This window comes from Panicum virgatum, chromosome 2K (assembly GCF_016808335.1).
Source record: "Panicum virgatum strain AP13 chromosome 2K, P.virgatum_v5, whole genome shotgun sequence".
NCBI lineage: Eukaryota > Viridiplantae > Streptophyta > Magnoliopsida > Poales > Poaceae > Panicum > Panicum virgatum.
Window position 1 is genome coordinate 62,572,696 of NC_053137.1, and position 8,466 is coordinate 62,581,161.

The window sequence follows — 8,466 nt, forward strand, 5'->3', positions numbered from 1 at the left end:
GTGGAGGAGGTGGCGGTGGGTAGAATGGCTGGTGCGGGTAGAACTCTGGAGGCGGCACTGGAGCTGGAAACACTGAGTAGAAATGATCAGAAAACCCTGTGAAGGCTGTGCTGAAAGCATCAAAGCGCTGCTCTAACTGCTCCTGTCTCTGCTCAAGCTGCTCAAACTGCTCAGAGGAGGGCAAATCCTCAAAACGTGAGTCAAGGGCTGCTATATCTGAGTGTAAGCTCTCATGAAACCCCTGCATCTGAGTCATCATGGGCTGGAACATCTGCTGCTGCATGTTCTGAAAGTTGAGGTTCATTTGATTCTGCATTTGACTAGCCAACCCCGCAATCTGAGAGGACATGCTTTCCTGCATGGATGCAAAGTATGGATCAAAGTAGCCAGCTGGAGGAGCCCACTGCTGCTGTGCTGGAGGATGCGGTGGTGGCATGGCATGCTGAGCTGCAGCTGCTCCTATATGAGCATCATCATCACTATCATCTTGCCCCTGTGCTTCGGCATCCATATCATCTCCAGGGAAGGGAGTCAAAGGCCTCAAGAGAAAAGCATTGTCATTCTTGAATGGCCTGAAAGGAGTGTGCTTGCTTTCACATAACCCTCTGAAGCTAGTCTTAACCTTGATGATGGACATAATGTATGGAGCAAAGTACAAGTTCATCTCCATGTTAAGCCTCAAGTCTGCAAGCTGATCCATGATAAGAGCAATGACATTGATTCTATTTCCATTCATGACATGAGATATCACATTCCAATAGTGTCCTCTAATCTTGTCCTTGTTGCCACTCTTAGGCATGAATGTGACTCTAGCAATCTTATTGATCACTGCAGGATGATGCCTCAGACCCTGAGTGCCCCCAAAAGTTCTAGCAATTCCAAGATATGCAGGCTCATAGAACATGGGGTAGTCATTTTCATCTAGTGGGTTTTCTAACACAACATTCATGCTTTGCTCACTATTGATGAAATTATAATCCAATTGATTTGCCTCAGCAAACTGTGCAAATGTAGCACCATAGGTTCTTTTCCCAGTTGTCCACCTAAAAGTTTCCTCAACCATGTTGATCTCTAGGGTGGCATAGAACTGGCGTATCACAGTTTCATTCCAATCACACCTATGCTGCAGAAAATTAGCTAACCCCATTTGCTGAAATCTATCTACTAGATCAGTCATGACTTGTTGTTGTCTCATGTAGCCTATGTCAATGGTCTGATGTTTGAATACATTTTTCTTAACTAGATGACCAAAGTAAACATCTTTTTGTACCTCGGTTTTGAAGAAAAGAATGTTGGTGTCACGAGGTAAGCTGAATTGATCCACTGCTCTTGCATTGGCATAGCTCTCTGCAGTCCACTGACGGCTAGGTAGATCTAGCCCCATTAAATCTGTAATATCATCATCAACCCCTTCAGTCTCTTCCTCTGAAGACTCATCACCTGCATCTCCTACTGAAGAAGCTGCAGCCATCTCACTGACATTTGGAGCATAGTCCACATCATCCGAGTCATCACTGTCTCTTTGTCTTTTGGAAGACATAGCCTTCTTGATTTTAGAAGCTACCTTGATGATCTTCCGGGGTGGCCTGAGATCAAGATTTAATCATAAGAACAATTACTAAAGCAATAGAATGAATCCTTAATGATATAACTCAATTCAGCACTGATCTGAAAAATCTGATACTAGCGGACCGTCCGCACTTCTGAACGCGGACTGTCCGCGATTCATGAACTACCACGGCGGACCGTCCGCGTCCAGCAGGCGGACTGTCCGCGACCCATCTGTTCTGCGCAGGAACACAAAATCGCCCTCATCTTTGATTCATCCACATTTTGAGTTTCGATTCAAATCCACCAACCAAAATTAAACTATAGCATCTCCTCATCACTAGGAATAAGATCCCCCATGTATTTTCAAGAATCCATGGCCAAAAAATAGATCGGAGCATCTAACCCTAACTCTTTCCAATAAAGAAATCCAAGAACAAGAGTTAGGGATTCATTGAAATACCGCGAGGACATGATGCACTATCTTGAGAAGAGTCCGGGGATGTGCTCGGACCGTCCGGGAACCACTCCAAAAGGGCTTGACCTTGTCGTCTTCCCCACGTGCTTGAGAGAGAAAGAGAGAGACACTTTTGGAGTATGTGTTCGGTTTGGTGGGGGAGGTGAGGGGGACATCCAATATAAGTCAAGTCTGGCCGACCCCACAATTCTGTCCAGTCGCGGACTGTCCGCGGTCCTTTGGCGGACCGTCCGCCTTTGAAATTTTTTACACTGCAACTGACTGAACTTCCTCTGCCCAACATGCGCGGACCGTCCGCTGTCCTTTTGCGGACTGTCCGCAATGAATTTCTGCGGTTGACAACTTCTCTGCAGAGCCTCTGGTGAACAAGTCCAAATAACGGCGGACTGTCCGCCTATTACCCGCGGACCGTCCGCGCTACCAAAAATCTGACAAGTCTGAATTCTGCCAATTTTCTCAATTCCAACTCCAATTTGGGATCATTGCTCATATAAAAATCCAAAAATCTCAAATATTGCATGAAAACCTTCAAACGACTTATATGAGCAAGTTTCAACAAGAATTCAAAAATAAATCGAGTAGAATCATGAAAACTCATAAATGGCTCAAAAAATACCTCAAAAATTCATAAAAATGAAACAAGAAGTGCATGAAAGAACCATATGCCACATGTGCTAGTTTTCAAGCCACATTTGAGAAGTCAATGATATTTAACTCATTTCTCAACTTGCAAAACCGAGATTCATCCAAAGGCTTGGTAAAAATATCGGCTAATTGATCATCCGTGCCAATACCATCAATCTTGATATCACCCTTGTTCACATGATCTCTAAGAAAATGATGGCGGATATCAATATGCTTGGTTCTTGAATGTTGAACCGGATTAGAGGCAATCTTCACGGCACTTTCATTATCACACAACAAGAGAATTTCATCAAATTTCACACCATAATCTAGAAGAGTTTGCTTCATCCATAATAATTGAGCACAACAACTTCCGGCCGAGATATATTCCGCTTCGGCGGTTGAAAGAGCCACGGAATTTTGCTTCTTTGATGACCATGATACAAGTGATCTTCCAAGAAATTGACAACCACCGGAAGTGCTCTTCCTATCAACCTTGCACCCCGCATAATCCGAATCCGAGAATCCAACCAAATCAAAATGAGCACCCTTGGGATACCATAAGCCAATATTAGGAGAATATTTCAAGTATCTCAAGATCCTCTTGACGGCGGTCAAATGACATTCTCTAGGTGCGGCTTGAAATCGTGCACACATGCAAACACTAAACATGATGTCGGGCCTAGATGCGGTCAAATAAAGCAAACTACCAATCATAGAACGGTAAAGCTTTTGGTCAACCGGGTTACCTCCCTCATCTAGGTCGAGATGCCCATTTGTGGCCATAGGAGTCTTGATTGGTTTTGCATCTTCCATTCCAAATTTCTTCAAGATATCCTTCACATATTTTGATTGTCACACAAAGGTGCCTTCCTTGAGTTGCTTGATTTGAAGTCCAAGAAAGAAACTCAATTCACCAATCATGGACATCTCAAATTCCCTAGACATCATTTCACCAAATTCCTCACAAAAACTTGGGTTAGTTGAACCAAAGATAATATCATCGACGTAAATTTGACAAACAAACAAGTCTTTACCAATATCTTTAGTGAACAAGGTAGTATCAACCTTACCAATTTTGAAGCCCTTAGAGATAAGAAAATCCCTCAATCTTTCATACCAAGCTCGTGGAGCTTGTTTAAGACCATAAAGAGCTTTAGAGAGCTTGTATACATGATTTGGCTTCTTGGGATCTTCAAAACCGGGAGGTTGCTCAACAAAAACAAGTTCACTAATTTTGCCATTCAAGAAAGCACTTTTCACATCCATTTGGAAAAGTTTAATGTTGTGAGAGCAAGCATAAGCTAATAAAATTCTAATAGCTTCTAATCTAGCAACGGGAGCAAAAGTTTCACCGAAATCCAAACCTTCGACTTGAGTGAAGCCTTGAGCGACCAATCTTGCCTTGTTCCTCACAACCATTCCATCTTCATTTTGCTTGTTTCTAAAGACCCATTTAGTGCCAATAACATTATAATTCTTGGGCCTCTCAACTAAATCCCAAACTTGATTCCGGGTGAAATTATTTAATTCTTCATGCATAGCATTCACCCAATCCGGATCTCTCAATGCTTCATCTACACGGTTAGGTTCAAGAAAAGATACAAAAGAATAATGTTCACAAAATGAAGCAATGCGAGATCGAGTTTGGACACCCTTACTAATATCACCCATGATTTGATCCACCGGATGATCCTTTGCAAGAACATGATGAATTCTTTGAGGAATAATGGGTTCTTGAGTTGATGAAGAAGGTGCACTAGATGAACCAACTTGATCTTGTACTTGAGAATCATCATTACTTGAATCTTGTATATTTTGTTGTGCTTGATCATTTGAGATAGAAGTTGAAGGATTAACTCTAATAGAGATAGAAGGACCAACTTCATCTTCATCTTCTTCTCTTGGTCTAACATCACCAATTGACATATTTTTCATTGCATTCCTCAAACCATCACTTCTCACATCATCAAGATTTTCTTGTTCATTGTGAGACCCATTGGTTTCATCAAACTCAACATCATATGCTTCTTCAACAATGCCATGTGTTTTGTTGTAGACCCGATAAGCCTTGCTACTAGATGAATATCCAAGAAGAAAACCCTCATCACATTTGCTTTGAAACTTTGATAACCGAGTTCCCTTCTTGAGAATATAGCATTTGCAACCGAACACTCTAAAATATGATATATTTGGCTTCCTTCCAATGAGCAACTCATATGGGGTCTTGTTATGAAATCTATGGCAATACAATCTATTTGAGGCATGACAAGCCGTGTTGATTGCTTCGGCCCAAAAACTGTCCGAAACATTATACTCGGAGAGCATTGATCTTGCCATATCAATCAAGGTTCTATTTTTCCTCTCAACAAGACCATTTTGTTCCGGAGTGTACTTGGTTGAGAATTCATGCTTGATTCCTTTCTCATCACACCATTCCTCAACTCTTGTGTTTCTAAACTCACTTCCATTGTCACTCCTTACTTTCTTCACCTTAAGCTCAAATTCATTTTCGGCCCTTGTAAAGAATTTCTTGAAAGTGTCATATGTATCGGCCTTGTCATGAAGAAAGAAAACCCATGTATATCTTGAGTAATCATCTACTACCACAAGACAATAGCAATTTCCACCAATACTTCTATAAGTTGTAGGACCAAATAAATCCATGTGCAATAATTCCAAAGGTCTCTCGGTTGACATGACACTCTTAGTGGGATGAGTATTTGCAACTTGCTTTCCGGCTTGACATGCACTACAAAGCTTATCTTTATCAAACTTCACATTCTTCAAGCCAACTACTAAATCATGCTTCAAAAGTCGGTTGAGTTGTTTCATGCCAACATGACCAAGCCTTCTATGCCATAACCAACCCAAAGATGATTGAGTGAATAAGCAAGTGGACAAATTTGCCTCTTTAGTTGCAAAATCCACAAGATATACATCCTCATGTCTAAATCCCGTAAATATGTGATCTTTTCCATCCAAGCTAGTCACTACAACATCATTTTTAGTGAAACTACACTTATATCCAAAATCACAAAGTTGAGTGACCGCTAAGAGATTAAACTTGAGAGAATCAACTAACAATACATTTGAGAGAGAATGATTGCTTGAGATAGGAATTGTACCAACTCCTTTGACTTTGCCCCGGCTATTGTCACCAAAAATGATGTCACTATAGCCACCCACATTCTCATCTAGAGAGGAAAACATCATTTGATCTCCGGTCATATGTTGAGTGCATCCACTATCAAGCACCCAATGTCTTCCTCCGGACTTGTAATTCACCTACAAAGAGGAAGTAACTCTTTTAGGTACCCAAACTTTCTTGGGTCCTTGAGCGTTAGTGACCACATTAGTGACCAAGACTTTTGGCACCCAAATGGCATTCTTTTTAGCACCATTTATAGGTATCCCAACAAATTTTGCACTAACATTGCCATTTGAATTTTTCATAAGCATGTAACTTGAATCAAAGGATATGACTTTCTTGTTGGTGCAATTCTTCTCAACATGGCCAACCTTCTTGCATTTTTCACAATATGGCTTGCCACTACTCTTCACAAAGGTAGTTTTGGCTTGCACAAAAGCCTTCTTCCCTTTCTTAGGAATATATCCAAACCCTTGCTTGTTCAAGGTGAACTTTTGGCTTGCCCAACAATGATTAAATTTTGCTCTACTATCATAGCATTTTCTCAAATCATTAGTCAAGCAAGTAACCTCTTTCTTTAACAAATCATTTTCCATAATGAGAGATTTATTGCAATATGAGTTGTCTAGGTTGGTGCACAAAGAACTAGTAGAGCTAGAGCCACAAGATTTATCATCAATTAAATCACAACTAACACCAATGCTCAATGTTGCTTTTCTTTCATGACTAAGCAAGGTATTGTGAGCTTCCTCAAGCTTCTCATGAGTTTCTTTGAGATTCTCATGAGAAGTCTTTAGCTCCTCATAGGAATCTTGAAGAGAAGTAAACTTCAACTTCAAGTCCCTCAACTTAGCCTTTTCCTTTGTCATGAATTCATCGGCATCATTAAGCATTTCAACAAGATCATCATATGAAAGTTCATCAAGTTCATCATCTTGTTGTACCTTTGCACCACCCTTAGCCATAAGACAATGTGGTGTAGAGAAGAGTGATGGAGCCTCCTTGATGGCGATCCCGGCAACTCCCTTGGATGGCTTGTCATCATCATCATCATCATCATCGGAGTTTGCATCGGAATCCCATTCAACAAAATAAGCTTGGCCATTCTTTTTCTTCTTGATGAACTTCTTCTTCTTCTTTTCATCATTTTTCTTGTCCTTTTTCTTGTTTGGACAATTGACAATGATATGACCTACTTCACCACAATTAAAGCAAGTCTTGTCCACAAAAGGATTTTTTCTTGATGATTGACCTCTCTTGCCAAAGCTCTTCTTGCTCATCATTCTATTGAATCTCTTGACAAAAAGAGCCATCTCCTCATCCGATTCTTCTTCTTGGCATCCACTTTCTTCTTCATTTTTGCTATCTTGAGCTTTGAATGCCACACTTTTCTTTTTCATATCAATTTCTCCACCATGAGCTTCATCTTGAGATTTCTTGAACATGTCATGGGTGAGAATTTCTCCCAATATTTGTGTGGGAGTTGCGGTCTTCACATTTGACCTTACAAGTAAGGTCACAATTGTGTCATATCTTTCCGGAAGACATCTAAGAAACTTGTGGTTGAAATCCCCATCCGGTACCTCAAATCCAAGTCCCTTGAGATCATTTACAATGTCATTTAGCCGGTTGAACATCTCGGCTATGCTCTCATCCTTCTTCATGGTGAATTCACTAAAATTTCCTTTAAGCAAGTATAGCTTGGCCTCCTTCACCGTTGATGTACCCTCATGAATTTCCATGAGCTTCTTCCATATGTCATTTGCATTGGTGAGGCTCTTGACTCTATTGAATTCATTTACATCAAGAGCACTAAAGAGCACATTAACCCCTTGATCATTTAGTGTCTCATTTTCCTCATCTAGGGGTGTCAAACTCTTTGGGTCCAAAATGACATATCCATCATTTACTACTCTCCATAGCTTTCTACTCATGGCTTTGAGATGAGCCGACATCCTAGTCTTCCAATAATCATAATTGTTCCCATCAAAGAACGGTGGCTTCCCAACATGAATCCCATGATCACTAGTCATTGTTCTACTCCAAGATGGTTAAATCCTTAATTAATGGAGTACTTAGCTCTGGTACCACTTGTAGGATCAAGAACACCGACTAGAGGGGGGGTGAATAGGCGGTTTAAAAACTAAACCCAACAACACTAGAGAAATTTAATTAGTAACAAAGGAAAGCCCTATGTCAAGCTATTACAATCTCTAGATGGGTTTGCAACCTAGGGTGACAAGACACGAATTAAGCTCTAGTAAAGTAAATTGCTCAAAGTAAAGACAAGAATAAAAGAGAGCAAGAGTAGTAACCGAGCTTGACACAAGAATATATCCCGTGGTGTCGATGACTTGCCGGTCACCCCTAATCCACGTTGAGGTGGATTCCAAGAATCAACCGCTCCTCTATCAAGAACCTCTTGATCTTGAGCCGGCTTGAATCAAGGAACCGCTCCACACCTCGATTCCACTAGAGTTGCTCTTCACCACTCCGGTGAGGTGAGCACAAGACCTCTCACAACCGAAATCGGGGCTCCTCAACAATCTCCTTGGAGGTGCTCCACGAAATCCACTTCTCCAAGCCGTCTAGGGAGCGGCAACTCCCAAGAGTAACAAGTTGATGACGCTTGCTTGAAGTTTCCCTAATGCCACAAAGCTCAAAC